Source organism: Mytilus trossulus, chromosome 7, assembly GCF_036588685.1.
Source record: "Mytilus trossulus isolate FHL-02 chromosome 7, PNRI_Mtr1.1.1.hap1, whole genome shotgun sequence".
NCBI lineage: Eukaryota > Metazoa > Mollusca > Bivalvia > Mytilida > Mytilidae > Mytilus > Mytilus trossulus.
The window spans coordinates 68,884,315-68,904,223 of NC_086379.1; the positions used below are offsets into that span (position 1 = coordinate 68,884,315).

General features: G+C 33.0%; 1 protein-coding gene across 1 annotated transcript in view; it reads left to right on the top strand.

Annotated features, from left to right (window-relative positions):
- Positions 1 to 613: 613 nt before the first annotated feature.
- LOC134725676 (L-threonine ammonia-lyase-like) overlaps positions 614 to 19,909 on the top strand; it is a 30,144-nt gene continuing 10,848 nt past the window's right edge. Inside the window, exon 1 of the mRNA XM_063589689.1 lies at positions 614 to 679. The gene's annotated coding sequence lies outside the window, so the exon portion shown is untranslated. The remainder of the gene's footprint in view (positions 680 to 19,909) is intronic.

Here is a 19,909-nt window from a genome sequence, read left to right on the forward strand (position 1 = left end):
TTATCTTCAAGCTCGATCTTGCTCACTTGATGAATATGCATTCGTGGTATTCATCCGCAACAACAATTTTTCGGTACATCATTGATATTGAAGATCGTTTGATTAATATACGAATATTTCTAACGACAAAACATTTTCATATTATTAATTTGCATTTAAAAAAATTCAAAAAATCTGATTATCCATTGAAAACATGAATTTAAAAGAAGCGACAAGGAATTTTATTCTGCACTATAATGTCCGCGGATTCGGTTAATTTCCCAACACTAATTATATATGCATTTCTTTGATCTTTGAAGATCTTTGAAAAGTAGGCGATGGCAATACACCCGAGGCCCCTCAGGGGCCTCTGATGTAAAAATGGTGGATTAAACGTGGTTTTTGTGGACAGGCAAACCTAACGCCTTATGTCAATATTAAATATACCGCTAAAATTGACAACATCACATGACAGAAATACAGTTTGTATAAATACAACAACATCAAGGAGCGAGAAATACATAAATAATACTATAATAGTATATTTTAACATGTTAACCGCAGAATAACAACGAATACCTAAAATTGATATACGACATTACACCAAAACAGCATTATAGAATAACGAACTATGCGTCACACGAATGTATCAACACCACAAAAAGATAATTCTGTGTACGGTATAGGCAATTCTTGACATGTAAGTGATGACGATGTATTTAATTTAGTGGTTTTAAGAAATGCAATTAAGTTTGAATATGTCCACTAGATAAATGTATATTACATTACAATTTACTAAATGTAGTTGAGACAAAACAAAATGTCATGTCAATAGTTATCAAAGGTACCAGGATAATAATTTAATACGCCAGACGCGCGTTTCGTCTCTATAAGACTCATCAGTAACGATCAGATCAAAATAGTTATAATGTCAAACAAGTACAAAGTTGGAGAGCTTAGAGAACCAAAAATTCCAAAAAGTTGCCACAAAGGCGGCTAAGTTAATCTATGTGTGAAATGTCAATTTGGACGTCAATATTTTTGAGTCGAATTGTACTATCTTGTTAAGCTCATGATGTTTAAGGATCATTTTATGACCAATGTGTATTAGATTTCTTGATAAGATTCACAGAATGAATTCACGTGTAAACGAATGAATTGGGGTCATGTTTGTTGTTTTAATTAGTTACCATGTAGTAGATTAAGAAATATGAGATTTGCAGACGATTGATACGGTGCTTTTTGTCCGCAATTCGCTTTTTGTCCGCTTTTGCTTTTTGTCCGATTATTTTGCTTTTTGTCCGAAACTTTTGCTTTTTGTCCGTTGCTTTTTGTCCGTTTTGCCTTTTGTCCGATTATTTTGCTTTTTGTCCGAAACTTTTGCTTTTTGTCCGTTGCTTTTTGTCCGTTTTGCCTTTTGTCCGATTATTTTGCTTTTTGTCCGAAACTTTTGCTTTTTGTCCGTTGCTTTTTGTCCGTTTTGCTTTTTGTCCGATAATTTTGCTTTATGTCCGATATAAAATGTGTATATTTTTGGCAGGTTTCATTTTGAAATTCAAAATACCATGTCCTTTTAGGAGTTAAATACAGACCATACTCACATTATAAATGATTTGTACATGAAATTTCATGTCTTTTACAATATATCGCATTACCTCTAAAATGGCTATAAGCACTTATATCCTAGACCCGTAGGTGTTGGTCAACATAGGGCAAGGGGAATACTCTTGTATATCCCCAAGTCTAAAAAAACAACTATTGAAAGCTGGCTAAACTAAGACATACTCCAGGTAGGCCATTATACCAGAAGTAGAGGTAGTCAAACCCTTATAAATGGCTTATAGCACTTATGTCCTGGATCTACACGAGTTTATCAGCAACGAATTCAAAGGGGCATGAGTTTCGCCGGTATATCACGAAGTAAAAATAAACCTCATTATTGTCAGCTCTTCAAACTAAGAGATTCTCCACGTTGGCAATTATACCAGAGGTATAGGTAGGCAGTGCCTCTTAAATGGTCCATGGGCCATGGCACTTATGTCCTCGACCCGTACGAGTTGGTCAGAAGAGGGTAAGGGGAATACTCTAGTATATCACACAGTCCACCAAAAATAGTGACGGCTGCCCAAACTAAGACATTTTTAGGTGCGCCCTTATACTAGATGTTGGAGTAGTCATTCTCTTAAAAATGGCTCATAGCACTTATGCTATAGACCCGAACGAGTTTGTCAACAATGAGTTAAAAGGGGGATGAATTACCCCGGTATATAACGAAGTTGAAATAAACTGTTGCCCGCTGGCTAAACTAAGAAATTATCCACGCAGGCCATAATATGAGAGGTAGAGGAAGGGATTGCCTCTATAAAATGACCATGAGCACGTCTGACCTAGACCCGTACGAGTTAGTCATCAAAGTGTAAGGTTGGTACCCTAGTATATAATAAAGTCGAACTAAACTATTGCTGGATGGCTAAGAGATTCTCCGCGTGGGCCATGATACCAGAGGTAGAGGTTGTCATTGCCTCTAAAATTGCCTAAATCACTTATTCCCGAGAGAAGTACGCGGTATCATCAAAGGGTTTAAAGGGAGTTGGAACCTCTGTTTACAAAGAAGTCGAAATAAATTATTGCCGGCTTGCTTAAGTACGAGATTCTCCAAGTTGGCCATTAATCCTAGGTTAAATGTGTGCATTGCCTTTTAAATGGCTGATAAAACTAACGCCCTAGACCTGTACGAGTTTGTCAGCAAAAGATTAAAGGGAGGGGGGATGCGATGCCTCTTTTTACAACGAAAATATAAATTAAGCCGACTGGCCTAACTAAGAGATTCTATACGCGGAGTATTATATCAGAGGATGAGGTAGGCATTACCTCTAACATAGCCATAACACGTATGTCCCAGACCCGTGTAAGTTAATCAGCAAAGGGTAAGGGGGGTTCCTATGTATATCACAAAGTCGAAATAAACTATTGCTGGCTGGCTAAACGAAGAGATTCTCCACATGGGCCATGATACCAGAGGTAGAAGTGGCCATAGCCTCAAAAATGGCCACTTATGCCGTAGACCCGTACCAGTGCTTCAGCAAAGTGTTAAAAGGGGGCCGGCTGGTCAAACAAAAAAATTCTCCACATAGGCCATTATAACAAAGGTAGTGGTGGACATTGCATCTAAAATGGCCCATACTTCTTATTCCATTGATCTGTACGAGTTTGTCAGCAAAGGGTAAGGAGGGTACCCTGGTATATAACAAAGTCGAAATAAACTATTGCCGGATGGCCAAAAATAAAAGTTGATCCACGTTTATCATGATACCAGAGGTAGAGGTGGGCCTTGCCTTTAAAATGGTTTATAGCACTTATGCCAGCAAAAGGAAAGGAGGGTATTCTAGTATATCGCAAAGTCGTTATGAAATATTGCCGGCTGTTCAAACTACGAGATTCACCACATAGGCCATGCTACCAGAGGTATAGGTGGTCATTGCCTTTAAAATAGCCTATAGCACTTATATGGCATATACCCGTACGAGTTTGTCAGTAAAGATCTAAAATGAGGAGGTGGTACCTCTGTTCACATTAAAGTCAAAATAACTGTAGCCGGTAGGCCAAACTCCGGGATTCTCTACGTGGATCATTATACCAGAGGTAGAGGTTTATTTCGACTTCGTTGTAAACAAAGGTAACACCTTTTATTTTTAACCCCTTGCAGGCAAAATCGTACAGGTATTTGGAATTAGTGTTATATGCCATTTTAAAGGCAATTACCATATCTATCTCTGGTAAAATGGCCTACGTGGAGAACCTTTTAGTTTGGCCAGCCGGCAATACTTTATTTCGACTTTGTTGTAAACAGAGGTACCATCTCCCCCTTTTTATTCATTATTGTCAAACTCGTACGGGTCTGGGGCATAAGTGCTATAAGAAATTTGTACGGCAATGCCCTCCTCTATCTCTGGTAAAATGGCCTACGTGGAGAATCTTTTAGTTTGGCCAGCCGGCAATTATTAAAGTGTATTTCGACTTCGTTGCAAACAAAGGTACCACCTTACCCTTTCAATTCATTGTTGTCAAACTCGCACGGGTCTTGGACCTAAGTGATCTGTGCCTTTTTAAAGGTAATGCCTACTTCTACCTCTGGCATCATACCCCACGTGGAGAATCTCTTAGCCAGCCGGCAATTGTTTATTTCGACTTTTTTATATACCAAGGTACTTCCCTAATCCTTTACTGACTTACTCGCTGGCTTATCCCTTATTGTAAGTAAGTAAGTTCAATAAATATAAGACTATATGCCAGGTCTTTCTGACAACCAATTACAAACAAATTGGGGTTTATCTAATGAGGCTTTTCCCAGGATGCAATTGCTCGTAGACTGTATACAGTTGACCAAATAATCCACAAATTCCGCAAAAGGATCTTTTAACTATAGGCCATGTCCATTTAGACATTAAGCAACAAAAGCCCAGCATGACCGATGCATTTGTCTTTAACATCTCCGATATTGATTCCGCGTGGCCTTCCAATTGACATGAGTGTCCATTGGTGTTCATTGTTAAACCTTTGGAGCTATATCAGTTTGTGTGGAAATTAAGAGCACGATGACCTTCCCTTGGTGATAACAACATGACCAACAACCATATCGTGTGTTACCAAATGCCGTCAGCGATAGTCACACCGACAATTTGCTACCTTCGTGGACAAAAGCCTGGCTTTTCGCTGGATCCTAATTAACATCTAGTGTTGTCACTACCATGTGCTGTAGAGATTTAGTTGCACAACATAACAGAAACATTCTTTGTAAATACTCTATGTTGATATTTTGACATTTGGATGGTTCATATACCAATTGTAGCCGAAAAATGATAATGAAACATTTCTGTTTAATATCGATCTATTGTTGGAGTTGTAAATTTTCATATTCAATTTTTGTTTGTTTAAAGATTACCATTTTAAATAAAGATTTTATTTTTTTTAAAAAGCAAGTGTTAAACTTGTGCTTTTATTGCCACTCAGTTCATATAACCTGTCATTTTAGTCGAGCCTGTAACTTTTGTTGCAGAAAGCTCGACATATGAATAGTGATCCGGCGGCGGCGGCGGCGGCGGCGGCGGCGTAAGTTAACTTCTGAAAAGCTTAATATTTTAGAAGGTGGAAGAATTGGATGCTTCATACTCTGTATATACTCTGTATATAGATGCCTCCTGTTACGAAGTTTCTGTCAGTCACATGTCCAATGTCCTTGACCTCATTTTCATGGTTCAGTGATCACTTGAAAAAAAAGTTCAGAATTTTAGTAATGTTAAATTCTCTCTTATTATAAGTAAAAGGATAACTATATTTGGTATGTGCGTACCTTGCAAGGTACTCATGCCATTCACTTGACCTCGACTTCATTTCGTGGATCAGTGAACAAAGGTTAGAATAAGTTTTGGTGGTCAAGTCCACATCTCAGATACTATAAGCAACAGGGCTAGTATATTCGGTGTATGGAAGGACTGTAAGGTGTACATGTCCAACTGGCAGGCGTCATCTGACCTTGACCTCATTTTCACGGTTCAGTGGTTATAGTTAATTTTTTCTGTCTTTGTCTGTTTTTCTCATACTTTATGCAATGAGTCTACAATATTTGTTGTATGGAATGATTGTAAGGTGTACATGTCTAGCGGGAAGATATCATCTGACTTGACCTCATTTTCATGGTTCAGTCGTCAAAGTTCAGTTTTTGAGTTTTGGTCTTTTTATCTAATATTATATGCCAAAGGTCACTATATTTGGTGCATGAAAATATCTTATGATCTATATGTAAGTCTCACAGGTTTTATTTGACCATGACCTCAATTTCACGGTTCATTGCACAGTGTTAAGTTTTTGTGTTTTGGTCTGTTTTTCTTAAACTATAAGTAATAGGTCAAGTATATTTGTTGTATCGAAGAATTGTTAGCTGTTCATGTCTGCCTGGTATGGTTCGTCTGACCTTTTAAATTACCTCATTTTCATAATTCATTTGGTCTTTGTTTACCTATCTTGGTTAATGTTAAGTTTATGTGGCAGTTGTAATAAATCTTTATACTTAGGGCTATCAACATAATATTAATGATGAGTAAAGTAGGCGAGACATTTCAGTGTGTGCACTCTTGTTTAAATGTGCTTATTTATCCGAGTCCTGGACTGCATTCCAGTGGCTTTCATTCGTTTACTTTTGTGTAAATTTTATACAGATCAGTATTTTTTCAAATGTTTTACCAATATTTTAGCTGCATGTAACATCTTGAACACTCAGAACAGCAAAACCAAAATTTAGATTTCAGCAATAAATAGCCTTTAGTCATCGACGAATAGCCGATAATTTCAAGAGTTGTTTCCGTTAAAGGATGATTCCTTTTTTTGTGTGCAATACTTGCTCTTTCGGAGGCTCGGGGGTAATTTCAGCAAAAATTTTATCATTTTTGTTTTCATTACAAATTTTATTTATTACACTATTAGTTATAACTTTATGAATCGGCTCAAAAATCAACCCAAAAATCGAATGATTTTGGCCTCAGATTTATTTTTCAAATGTTTATATCACTGTAAAAGCTCCAAATTGTCTCCCTTTAGTGCAATAATGACATTTTGTTTTGGCATTAGAATTAAAATGTCTTTTTCAACTCATCGGTGACCTATAGATATTTTTCAAATATGCTTTACGCAAACTAAACAGTTGTAAAATTAAATCGATTTCTATAATTTAGCGGTTCTTTTTTTATTTCGATATATATATCTCTCTATTTCTCCTATTAGTTCAACTTAAAAAAAGTACCTTAACAAAAATGGTTGCTTCTTTCGAGGGCAGATTGTAAGCTTAAGTGAACGATAACCCCATGTTTTATTTGATTTTTCTATTTAGTATATGATAAAAGTTCATCTATAGAAAAACAAGCAAAATCCTACATGTATATTTAAAAAATAATGGATTAATACCCTCCAGTCCCCTTAACGACAAAAAATATAAATAGAACATTACGTTAAAGTATCACCTACAGTATTTTACAACCTCCATTGGTGATACAATATATGTATTTCTGCTGTTGTTTTATATAAGTTATTGTCCTGAATAAACATCTTTATGCGTTTTTGCGTTTCAGTTTTTATTGTGAAATTTCTTCAATCAGCCAAGACAAACTTTAAATTTCGCCTTAACGATGTTTTCGCGGGAAATCCATGTATTATTATCGAATTACTTCAAATTTAATCATTGTCTAGTGCCCTAAAATGAGATTTTCCGAGACGCTGGGTTTGAAATGGGATACCCTATTTAGTTTAAACAATATTTGCAATCTTTTCAAAAAGATGCAGATGGGAATTTTCGTTCCTTATGAAAGTGTTCGCAAGGAGTTAAATTATAAACTCCTTATAGGATTATCAAAAAGCAACTATTGAGGACCCCCTTGGAATAAAGATCTTCCAAGACAACGTGTTCGAGAGTTTGAGTTTAATACATGACTTTTTAAAACTTAATGGACGGAGCAGGATTATCTTACTCTTTCAGTTAACCATACATCATCACAGTTGCATTGGTTTTTGTTGCTCAGATTTTATATTTCAATGATTTCGTCCGAGACCACAATTGTCGTCCCTTGATTTTCGTTATTAGTCCCTAGTGATAACAGTGGGTTACTTGCCAATAATTTTTATACCCCTTCCAAATTTATTTCTCCTTGTTTAATGCCTCAAATTGTAAGTAGGGGGGTGGGGGGTGAAATTACACTGTAAAAAAATTTGGGTCCAGAAGTTTACAGGAAAGTAGTGATTTGGTCCAGCTGAAAAAGGTTAAAAATTAGCACTTCGGAAGCTGTCAAAAGATTTCAAGACACCCTTAACACAAAATTGTCCATATTTTGAGTTAGACGCGATGAAGTTTTCTATAATTTTGATATAATTGGTCCCAAAATTAGTACAACACACTGTAAAAGTTTCATTGAGAAAGCGCAGGTGGGATTTTTTTAATTTTCATTTATGTTCTAAAAGAAATGCACTACGAATTAATTGTGTTCTCGGACCATTTGTTTTGTGGACTGTTGTGTATCTTATTGTTTTTCATTCACGGCTGCGGCTTTGTTGGTTGGTTTCAACCCTTTTTAGTGTGATTATCCTTTGGTACACTTTGCCTCTCTCTTATATATGATATCGCAATAATTATATATATGTAAGCGTTCATATACATTTATATGGATACAATATTGAATTAAAATAGACATAATAATTAGATGAGTGAAAAAAAGAAAATGAAGTAATAATTGTACGTGTGAGGAGTTGGCATTCTTATAAAAAAGAAGATGTGGTATTATTGCAAATGAGACAACTATCCACAAAAGACCAAAATGACACAGACATTAACAGCATTAGGTCACCGTACGGCCTTCAACAATGAGGAAAGCCCATACAGCATAGTCAGCTATAAAAGGCCCCGATAAGACAATGTTAAACAATTCAAACGGGAAAACTAACGGCCTTATTTATGTCAAAAAATAATAGAAAAAAAACAAATATGTAACACATAAACAAACGACAACCACTGAATATACAGGCTCCTGACTTGGTACAGGCACACACATAAATAATGTGGCGAGGTTAAAGTCTTTTACACTAGACATATTTTAGATCTTGTTATATAGACTAATTCTTATTCATTCTGGTCGTAAGTTAGTCTGTCATCCTCAAACGTGTGAGCAATGGTGTACGTACACCAATTTGTAGAATACATGGGATATTCAAAGACTTAAACGAACGTTAAGTCTCAGAGGCATGACTTTTTATTAGTTGTTAGTGGCTTTGAAATAGCTTTCAGATAACTGCGAGTACTCTCAGATCTGTTCATTGTGTCTTTTTGTGTCGGGATGTATAAGTACCCGGCCACGTCCACTTGTATTTATGTCTATCTGATGAGTTAAGCCTTTTCAACTGATTTTTATAGTTCGTTCTTATGTTGTACTGTTATACCACTGTCCCAGGTTAGGGGGAGGGTTGGGATCCCGCTAATATGTTTAACTCCGGCACATTATTTAAATCTGTGCCTGTCCCAAGTCAAGAGCCTGTAATTCAGTGGTTGTCGTTTGTTTATGTGTTACATATTTGTTTTTCGTTCATTTTTTTACTTAAATAAGGCCGTTAGTTTTCTCGTTTGAATTGTTTTACATTGTCTTATCGGGGCCTTTTATAGCTGACTATGCGGTATGGGCTTTGCTCATTGTTGAAGGTCGTACGGTGACCTATAGTTGTTAATGTTTGTGTCATTTTGGTCTTTTGTGGATAGTTGTCTCATTGGCAATCATACCACATCTTCTTTTTTAATTTCCTCGAAACTTTAGAATAGTTTAGAAATTTATCAAATCAAATAATCCTTGAGTGATGGTTTCGTTATTGAAATTCTAAATTGATGTTTAACCGCGCTAAATATTATATATGATAATCATACGAATAAGTCAGGAACGGAGTTTCAATCTGTAATTCAATAGTTGTTGTTTGTTTTAGTATTTGTTTGTCGTATAGTGTTTTGTAAATCAATGGTTTTCTCGTTTGAATAGTTTTATCATTATATTAAATGGTGTCGGCGTTTGCTACATGTGGAAGTGCACACATTTACGACATGTTATTGCTTAAACGCACAGTTTCTTCTTCCCGCTAATAATATATAGTCACCATTTGCACTTATATGCGAATGGCCGATTGACAGTCGCTCCAAAATATTTTGCAACATTTCAGTTAAAAAAAACTTTTTTAAGTCTGGTAATATTTTCGTCATATTTCCAACAACTTTATTTTTCTTTAACATTTCAAATATTACAAATATAACAAACAAACAAACTTCATTTTTGGAACACTATCACAAAGTTTACGTAATACATGTGTAGCTATTTATTTAGATAAACTGTATTAATCCATACATTTCGGAATTATTTAGCAACTATATCCAAATGACGAGGAAGTTCGAGGTTATTCAAGTAATAAGATTAAGGAAACTTTGGTTAACACAACAGCATTTTCAACAAAGTAGTTTATTTTCGTTTGACAAACTCGAAAAGAGGGGGAAAAGTAATAAAATGGTTACTTAAGCATTTACTTAATTTCTATCACGAAATAAATGCGTTTAATATTTTAGATACAGATACAATATAGTGCATTCGTAAATGTAAAACACTTTTTAATAGAAAATTTAAAAGAGATACATCAACAGTGTTTATTTTAGAATTGCTCAAGTCTGTAGGCTTATTCCCGATTGTCCCTCTTTTTTTGAAATTAAGAGCTCATATTGTCCCACATGAAAAGTTCTGACTGGTCCACATTATTTTATGAGGCGAAATGTTCTTATCCCTTGTTAGATTGTCTTTATGGTTTTGTTTCAGATATATAAGCCAAAATCTACATTTTATGCGATGTTCTATTTTTAGACATTGCGGCCATCTTAATTATTGGACGGGGTCATCGGATACTTTTTTTAAACTAAATACCCTAAGGATGATTTTGGCCATGTTTGCTTTAATTTTGCCAGTAGTTTCAGAAGAGAAGATTTTTGTAAAGATTAATGACGACGACGAATAATGAAAAAATGAAAAAAGCTCACTTAGTCCTATGGTCCAGGTGAGCTAAAAAGCAAAACGGACAAAAAGCAACGGACAAAAAGGAAAAGTTTCGGACAAAAAGCAAAATAATCGGACAAAAGGCAAAACGGACAAAAAGCAACGGACAAAAAGCAAAAGTTTCGGACAAAAAGCAAAATAATCGGACAAAAGGCAAAACGGACAAAAAGCAACGAACAAAAAGCAAAAGTTTCGGACGAAAAGCAAAATTATCGGACAAAAAGCAAAAGCGGACAAAAAGCAAATTGCGGACAAAAAGCACCGTATCATGACGATACTGCTAGAATCCAAATGGAAGCACATTTGAGAAATAAAATAAATTTTATTTTTTTGCATTTGTATATTTAAAGAAAGTTTTTAATGAAAACGTAGATATTTGTAATTGGTTATATTCAAAAACCAATTTTTATATAAATTTTTATTAATCTTATTAATCATTTTCCCGGGTTTTAATCACGTGGGTTAGCTGAAATTTTAGAGATTTTGGGAACTTGTGGGATACGCACGCTGACTGTTTAGATATCAAGAGGTATATTTTGTCAGTAGGAAAGATTCTCATGTAAAGTTATAGAGAAATATTATTACGTAACAGAAGAAGTTATATTTAGAACCTACTAGTCTTGTACCATACGCTGAGGGACTTTACTTGCTATTACGAATACAACCATGTCAACGTAATAGTTTGTTTTCTGCCATGAAAGATCTCACTTTCACATATGCCAAGAATAAGTAAATCCTTAGTTTTTCGAAAAAAAATCAAAGTTTTGCTTACAGTAAATTTATTATAATGACCATTAGATTGATATTCATATCAACACCGAAGTGCTGAGTACTGGGCTGGTGATAACCTCGGGGACGAAACGTCCACCAGCAGTGGCATCGACCCAAGGGTGTGAAGTGTTATCAAAGTTACAAGGATTATAATTTAATACGCTAGGAGCGAGTGTCGTCTTCTCAAGACTCATCAGTGACGCTTAGATAAAAATAGTTATTAAGCCAAACAAGTACAAAGTTGAAGAACATAGAGGACACAAAATTCCAAAAAATTGTGCTAAATACGGCTAATTAAGGCAATATATGCATGGGATAAGAACATCTTTAGGTTTTAAAATCAAAGTTTTTTTAACAGGAAATTTATTTAAATGACCATATCGTTCATTGAGCACTGAATTAACTGAAGTAATTAGAAAAAAACAATCATTTATCTTATAATTCTTATGAAAAAGGTCATCATTTATCAGTACTTAACATCAAAATATCAACATCAATGTTATCGTTATGTAGAACATGACAAATTCCGAAATTGTTAAAAAAAAAATGGCTGTTCTTAGTCAAGAAATCGACAGTCGTTATCCATTCGTTTAATTTGTTTTAGCTTTTAGTTTTGCCATTTGTTTGCGGACTTTCCGTTTTGAATTTCTCTCGAAAGTCAGTATTTTTGTGATTTTTTTTCTTTGATCTATCTCATTGTGCATTAATATCGATCTCCCAAGTTTCGTCAAGACTGCATATTTTAGATTTTTTTTATATAGATTAGAGTTTATCTAAATATTTAAAATTGATTTGAACAAAATATTCTGCCAATTTATATCTAAAACATGAATTGATTTTGAAAACGACTCATAACAGTTAGACCGATTGAATTTAAAAGCCTAATTAGCGACATTGATCATTGGTTTCCATGCAGTTTGTATATATGACGTCTTGATATAATGCATAATCGCTTTATATTTCCAAAATATTATAGTTTGTTAATTAAATTGTGCACATATTGTAATATTGAAGTAAGCACAGACAAAACAAATCTAGAAAACAACCATGTTCAACTTTACCACAGTGACTTAATACGGAAGCGTATTAGGGACATAGAAAAAATAAAATTGGCAGTGACATTTTTTTTTCAAAGTCAAAATTTCCAATCTCAAAAATTTCGACTTTAACTAGAAATTTTAACTTTTCTTATCTTGAAATTTTGACTTTCTAAACTCTTGAAATTTCGACTTTTCTGAACTGGAAATTTTGACTTCTTTTAAACTCAAAATTTCGACTTTTTTAAACTCAAAATTTCGACTTGAAGTTCTTTTAAACTCAATATTTCGATTTTTTTAAACTCGAAAATTCAACTTTTTCTAAACTCGAAATTTCGACTTTTAAACTCAAAATTTCGACTTTTTTTTAACTTAAAGTTTTTATACGTTTGCGATTACCACATTCAGTCATTTATATCAGCGAGGTGGAGAGCCATATACAACACAAACTTCATAAGCATATTTCAATAAGCTAGACAATTTCAAAGAGGTAATTTTAGATAGAAAATCTTGTTCCTGCTGAAGAATAAATAAAATATGTTTCACGTTCAAATACATATTTCAAGTCTTAACTTCAGATAAATGTATCAAGACAACCCCGCTATTCCGACACACCTATATTACGACATACTTTTATTTAACATTCTATTATATAAAGTCAAGGATTAATAGTTGTGTTATTAGAATGCAAACTTCCAAAAGTAGAAAACTGAGCAGCTCATTGGTCGTTCTAAATATGCATGGCATTTTTGGCTACTTGATTTACCATTGTTTAAACAAGGCAAAATCAGTGACTGGCTATTGGGATACCAAACAGACCTTTGAAACTGTGATTTGACGATCATAATACAGTGTCGTTGAAACTAAAAAATGGAATATGGAGGGGGGATTCTGTCAACATGCATGTTCTTTACGAATGAGTTCTTCAATATTAAATGCTAATCCTTATCTTAATTAATGAACAGATTGCCAAAATGTGTCGATGACGCTTTAATAATTTGCGTCCATGTCTACTCCTTCTAAAATTGTAATAACTGTGTTTGAATACCAACATCAAAGTTTTAAAAGTACTTAGAAAAAGTCAAAATTTCGAGATTTCAACAGTCGAAATTTTGAGATCAAAGTCGAAATTTCGATTTAAAACAAAATCGAAATTTTCAGTTTACAAAAAGTCGAAATTTTGAGTTTACAAAAAGTCGAAATTTTAAGTTTACAAAAAGTAAAAAAATTTAGTTTACAAAAGTCAAAAAATTGAGTTTTAAATAAGTTGAAATTTCGAGTTTTAAATAAGTTGAAATTTCGAGTTTTAAATAAGTTGAAATTTCGAGTTTTAAATAAGTTGAAATTTCAAGTTTAAAATAAGTCGAAATTTCGAGTTTTAAAAAAGTGGTAATTTTGAGTTTAAATTAACTTGAAATTTCGAGTTTTAAATATGTCGAAATTTCGAATTTAAAAAAGTCGTAATTTCGAGTTTAAAGTGGAAATTTTGACTTTTTAGAAGTTGAAATTTCGAGTTTCAAAAATGTCAAAATTTCGACTTTTCAAAAAGTCGAAATTTCAGGATTTTAGGAAGTCAAAATTTCAAGTTAAAGTCAAAATTTCGGGATTTGAAAAGTCCAAATTTCAAGTTAAAGTCAAAATTTCAAGTTAAAGTCAAAATTTCAAGTTAAAATAAAAATTTCGAGATTTGAAAATTAAAATTTCGACTTTGAAAAAAAAATTCACTACGGAAGCGTATTAGGGACATAGAAAAAATAAAATTGGCAGTGAACTTTTTTTTCAAAGTCGAAATTTTGACATTTCAAATCACTAAAATTTTGACTACAACTTGAAATTTTGACTTTTCAAATCCCGAAATTTTGACTACAACTTGAAATTTTGACTTTTCAAATCCCGAAATTTTGACTACAACTTGGAATTTTGACTTTCCAAAATCTTGAAATTTTGACTTTCTAGAATCTTGAAATTTCGACCTTTTAAAAACTCGAAATTTCAACTTATTATAAACTCAAAATTTCAACTTATTTAAAACTCGAAATTTCGACCTATTTTTAACTCGAAATTTCGACTTATTTAAAACTCAAAATTTCAACTTATTTAAAACTCGAAATTTCGACCTATTTTTAAACTCGAAATTTCGATTTATTTAAAACTCGAAATTTCAACTTATTTTAAACTCAAAATTTCAACTTATTTCAAACTCAAAATTTCGACTTTTTTTCTTAAATCGTAATTTCGACTTTGATCTCAAAATTTCGTATGTTGAAATCTCGATTTTTTTTAGTTTTCAAACACAGTTATTACAATTTTAGAAGGAGTAGACATGGACGCAAATTATTAAAGAGTCATCCACACATTTTGGCAATTTATATTCAGAAACTGGTTTTGTTCTTAAATTAAGATATGGATTATCATTTAATATTAAAGAAATCATTCGTAAAGAACATGCATGTTGACAGAGTCCCCCCCCACTCCCATATTCCATGTTTTAGTTTCCACGACACTGTCATAGGATCATTAGGTCTGAGAACATTTAGCATCACAGTTTCAAAGGCCTGTTTGGTATACCAATAGCAAGTCACTGACTTTGCCTTGTTCAAACAATGGTAAATCAAGTAGCCAAAAATGCCATGCATATTCAGAACGAACAATGAGCTGCTCAGTTTTTTTCAAGTTTTGGAAGTTTGTATTCTTATAACACAACTATTAACCCTTGTCTTTATATATTAGACTGTTGAGTAAAATAATGTCGTAATATAGGTGTGTCGGAATAGCGGGGTTGTCTTGGTACACATATCTGAAGTCCAGACTTGAAATATGTTTTTGAACCTGAAACACATTTTGTTTATTCTTTGGCAAGAACAAGATTTTCTATCTAAAATAATCTCTTTAAAATGATTTAGTTTATTAAAATATGCTTATGAAGTTTATGATGTAAATGGCTCTCCGCCTCGCTGATATAAATGACTGTGAATGTGGTAATCGCAAACGTATAAATACTGAGGAAAAGTCGAAATTTAAAGTTTTAAAAAAGTCGAAATTTCGAGTTTAGAAAAAGTCGAAATTTCGAGTTTAAAAAAAGTCGAAATTTCGAGTTTAGAAAAAGTCGAAATTTCGAGTAAAAAAGAAGTCGAAATTTCGAGTTTAGAAAAAGTCGAAATTTCGAGTTTAGAAAAAGTCGAAATTTCGAGTTAAGAAAAAGTCAAAATTTCGAGTTAAAAAGAAGTCGAAATTTTGAGTTTAAAAGAAGTCGAAATTTCGAGTTTTAAAAAAGTCGAAATTTCAAGATTTTAGAAAGTCAAAATTTTAAGATAAGAAAAGTTAAAATTTCGAGTTAAAGTCGAAATTTTGAGATTTGAAATGTCAAAATTTCGACTTTGAAATAAAATTTCACTGCCAAATTTAATTTTTTATATGTCCCTAATACGCTTCCGTAATTCACTGCCAATTTTTTTTTGTCCCTAATACGCTTCCGTAACTTAACACTGTGAAATGATTAACAGTAGGTTCTCATGTTTGAAAAAATACAATTGTCAAAAAAGACAGATAGGTTTTTTAAGTTTGGAATCGTCCTAAAACGTTTATGATATATAGAGTTGACATGAAGGGTTCATTAGAAGTTCACACGACAACTTTTGTAAATATAAAGAGATCTTACGAATATTATTTTTGTTAAATCGAGGACTTTTGACATCTGAAACTATAGGTAAGTCTATGCACATCTACATGACATAGTTGTGTACTCATTCTGAGAGGAACTGCACACTTCTATTTCTAATTAAGAAACAATATTTTATGATATTGTCGTTTGATAATGCCATTTGTTGTTTCCTTTTAGATCCAACAAAAAATAGAATTTTGAATTAAATACATGATATTGCCATAACGAGGACATTTTGGCATATGTGGTTTAAACTTATTTAGTACGTATATTCCACATGACATATTATCGTCTATTTTTTATACTAGTAGAAGACATTTTAAGAAAGCAGACGTGTGCTGGTACGAATACGTTTGGCTCAGAAATACCCGGTTCAATTTTTACAGATGCCATCACTAATTGATTAATTGATCGTTATGGAATATCCGTTTCACAGATAATATCTTCCAAATGTCGGAACTACAATCGTGCTTCTTTTCACCTAATGTGACCTACTGAATAAGACTTATTATCGGATGAGTAAATCGACCGGGGTGGTATATGTGAAGCAGGCTCTACTTTTCATTCCGAAGCATCTGAGTTCATCCATTGTTTTTGTGGGGCTCGTGTTACAGTCTTTAGGCTTTAGATTTCTATGTTGTGCTTCTTGCTCTTTAGTTTGCATGTTGATTTTTTCCCTAATAATCCACATCGTTGTCAGTTTATTTTCGACTTATGAAATTGAATTTCTCCACGTTATCGTTCGCCTCTCTTTCAGTTATGCGTATAAATTCACCAACTTTCGCTATCAAGTAAATCTAAAATCTTGTTTGATAGTTTGTAAAATAATTTTGTACCTGGTCAATTCAGATTGGAGCCGAGCGCACCTGCCACCTGCCAAAACCTCAGTGAAAAAAGTTTATTGTAAAATAAGGGAAACTAGATAACAAGAGAGGGTATTAAGTTCTGAGATATACCAAAATGATTCTCGGAATCTGCGTTTAGCATAATACTTGATCAGATTGTAGTTATATCATATATTTTAACTTTTCATTTGATGAGTTCGGTGTAACTGTTCAATCTTTTATAGGTTTGTTAGGTTAATTTAATATTTTTCATTGGTGCAATTAGAGTTTAAAATATAAATAGTGTATACTTGTAGGTGTAATAACACCAAATCACAGTACGCCATATCTGGTTGTATCTGGGAAAAAAGGTAGAAAACAAACATTGGCAATCATACCACATCTTCTTTTTTATATTCCCTTGAATTTGCATTTTAAGAAATTAATCCTACATTTCATCGCATTAAAAGGTTTCCCGGTCATCAACATATATCTTGGGAGTTTCAAATCTCTTTTTTATTTAGTGCTTCTAAAGAATATTTTGGAGAGGTAAATCAGAGGTGAACATTTGATTCACTGGGGTAAAATTGTGATCTCCGTAACTGCAGTTACGCTTATACAAAGATGGCGGACGATAATTAGGTCTTTCCACTTTTCTGTGGAAAGACCTATTGTTTTTCTTCTGATTATTTTTTTTTTTTTTTTTTTTTTCTTCCGCCTAATTTTGTTCTTGCGATAAACATTTGTTTCGCAATATGTCGCTTAGATATTTTGTATATGATATCGAACAGTTTATGCGCTTTTGAAATTTACCCTGCGTAAACGAATACTTTTATTTGTAGGAGTTATCTCCCCAAACACTGTTTTCCTTGTTAGCGCATCTTCTTCGCAACCGTTAAAGATTATGACAAATTTATTTTACAAAATTGCTCGTTATATCCTTGGCATGATTTGTCCTATTTTGACCGAAGCGATTTGACCGCTCCATATGAGAGTTATTTCCCCTTATGCATCTGATATAACTGATATGAATTTCTATCTTATAAATCATAAGTGATAGAGACCTAGGATCTTTTGATTTGAGGTCCTTGGTCCCAAAAAATAAAAATTAGGTCAAGGTCAAAGGTCAAAGTCATATTCTTATATTTGAATTTGGCTTATTTTCACTTATATCCAAAGACTGTATAAGATATCAACAAATTATTTTTACTGAATTGTTAGTTGCGACATGTCGTAAGATGTAAATTTTGATTGCAAGCGTACGTTGAATGTAAAAGGGAGTTTTCTCCCCTCTTGTATTTAAAAATACGCGTTTGGTGATATAACTCATTAACTAAATATAATTAAGACCTATGGTCTTTTGATTTGGGGTCCTTGGTTTATGACCTTGAAATTGATCTCAAGGTCATAGCTTAATTTGGCGTTCTAGATTTTGACCTTTGCTTTTATTCTATATGTATACATGATAAAGATATACAACTTTTAGATAAAGGTATCAAACCATTTAACCTTGAAAAAAACAACCGGAAGTGACCTTTTGTAAACCGGAAGTAGCTATTTTTTTGTACTTTATTAATATAAAAGTATATAGAACCAGATATTTTTGGAATTAGTGTCAAGTAAATATTCAAATATAATCGGAAGTAACATTTTTCAAACCGGAAGTAACAAATTATCTCCCTTATTTAAAAAAAATGTATGGAAACAATATATTTTTGGAATCAGCTTACTAGGAGCTATCATTTGACGATTGAAATGACATTTTAAACTTAGTTTCACAACTTTTCATATCAAAATACATTGTTTTGATGGAAAGACCTTCAATTGTTCTCTGAACAATTGGTTTTTAATTCTAGTAAATTTTTCTTTTGCCAATTTTTGTAATATTAATGTTTTATTCTTCGGTATTTCGTGTCCTTTAAAACGTATTACTAAATTTGAACCTGCAAAGCTTAGTGTTTTTCTCATAATTCAACCTCTATAATGGAGAAAACAGCCATTTAGAATATCATGATGCTATGGATAACTGAAGTAAATACATTTTCAATGATATACGTAACTGGAAATATTGATATCCGTAACTGATTTAATTTCAAATCATGTTTGAAATGAAATTATTTTATTAAAAGTGTAATAACTATAAACCAGAATAGTTCTTCGAAGTCTTAAAATTATTATGTGAAAAGATTGATCAGGCTACCAATTCTGTATTTCTATTTAGTCAAAAGCGTGCATAGCGAGGTAGAGGAAAGAGAATTGATAGCTTATTGCAGATGAAAAAATATTAGTAAAATTGAGAACAAACAGTCCTTTAGCAAATGAGAAAATCTAAATCACAAACAAGTTGATAAAAACTGTCATATTCTTGATTTGGTACAAAAAACATAGAAAATAGAAAGCTATGCCTCTCACTTGTATTCGAATCACACAGCATTCCATTATATAAACAACAATTTTTTAGAAAAGCAAACAGACAAGATAGGTCAAAATATCAAAATTTGTGGTACAATGTATCACAGTCAACATTGTTTATTATTCTTAATCACTATAAAACCAAATTTTTAACTATTTCAACAGAGAAACACAAAATGGCATATTGACACTTTTAAAGATAAAGTTCATAATCCAATTCGGAGGCAAGAGTACAAAAAGACCATACCACCGTAACACAATGGCGATATGTATGAATACTGAGCCACCAAAAAAAAAATTATCAAACCGTAACATAGAGTAAGAGGTTTACAATATATACAAAGACAAGCACAACATCAGATGGCATGTGGCAAAGATTAATTTTCGTCCCTATCCAATCTGCCATTCCCGCGACAGTCTAAATTTCTTTGACCTTTATCCAGGACTGCCTTTGATGCAATCTGCTATATCTATTTTTTAAAGTGTTTCTCGTCCTGAACATATAAATAATAAAAAAGAATATGTGGTACGAGTGTCAATGAGGTAACTATCCACAACAGATTCAAGGACATTAACATGTATAGGTCAACGTACGGTCTTAAACAGTGAGCA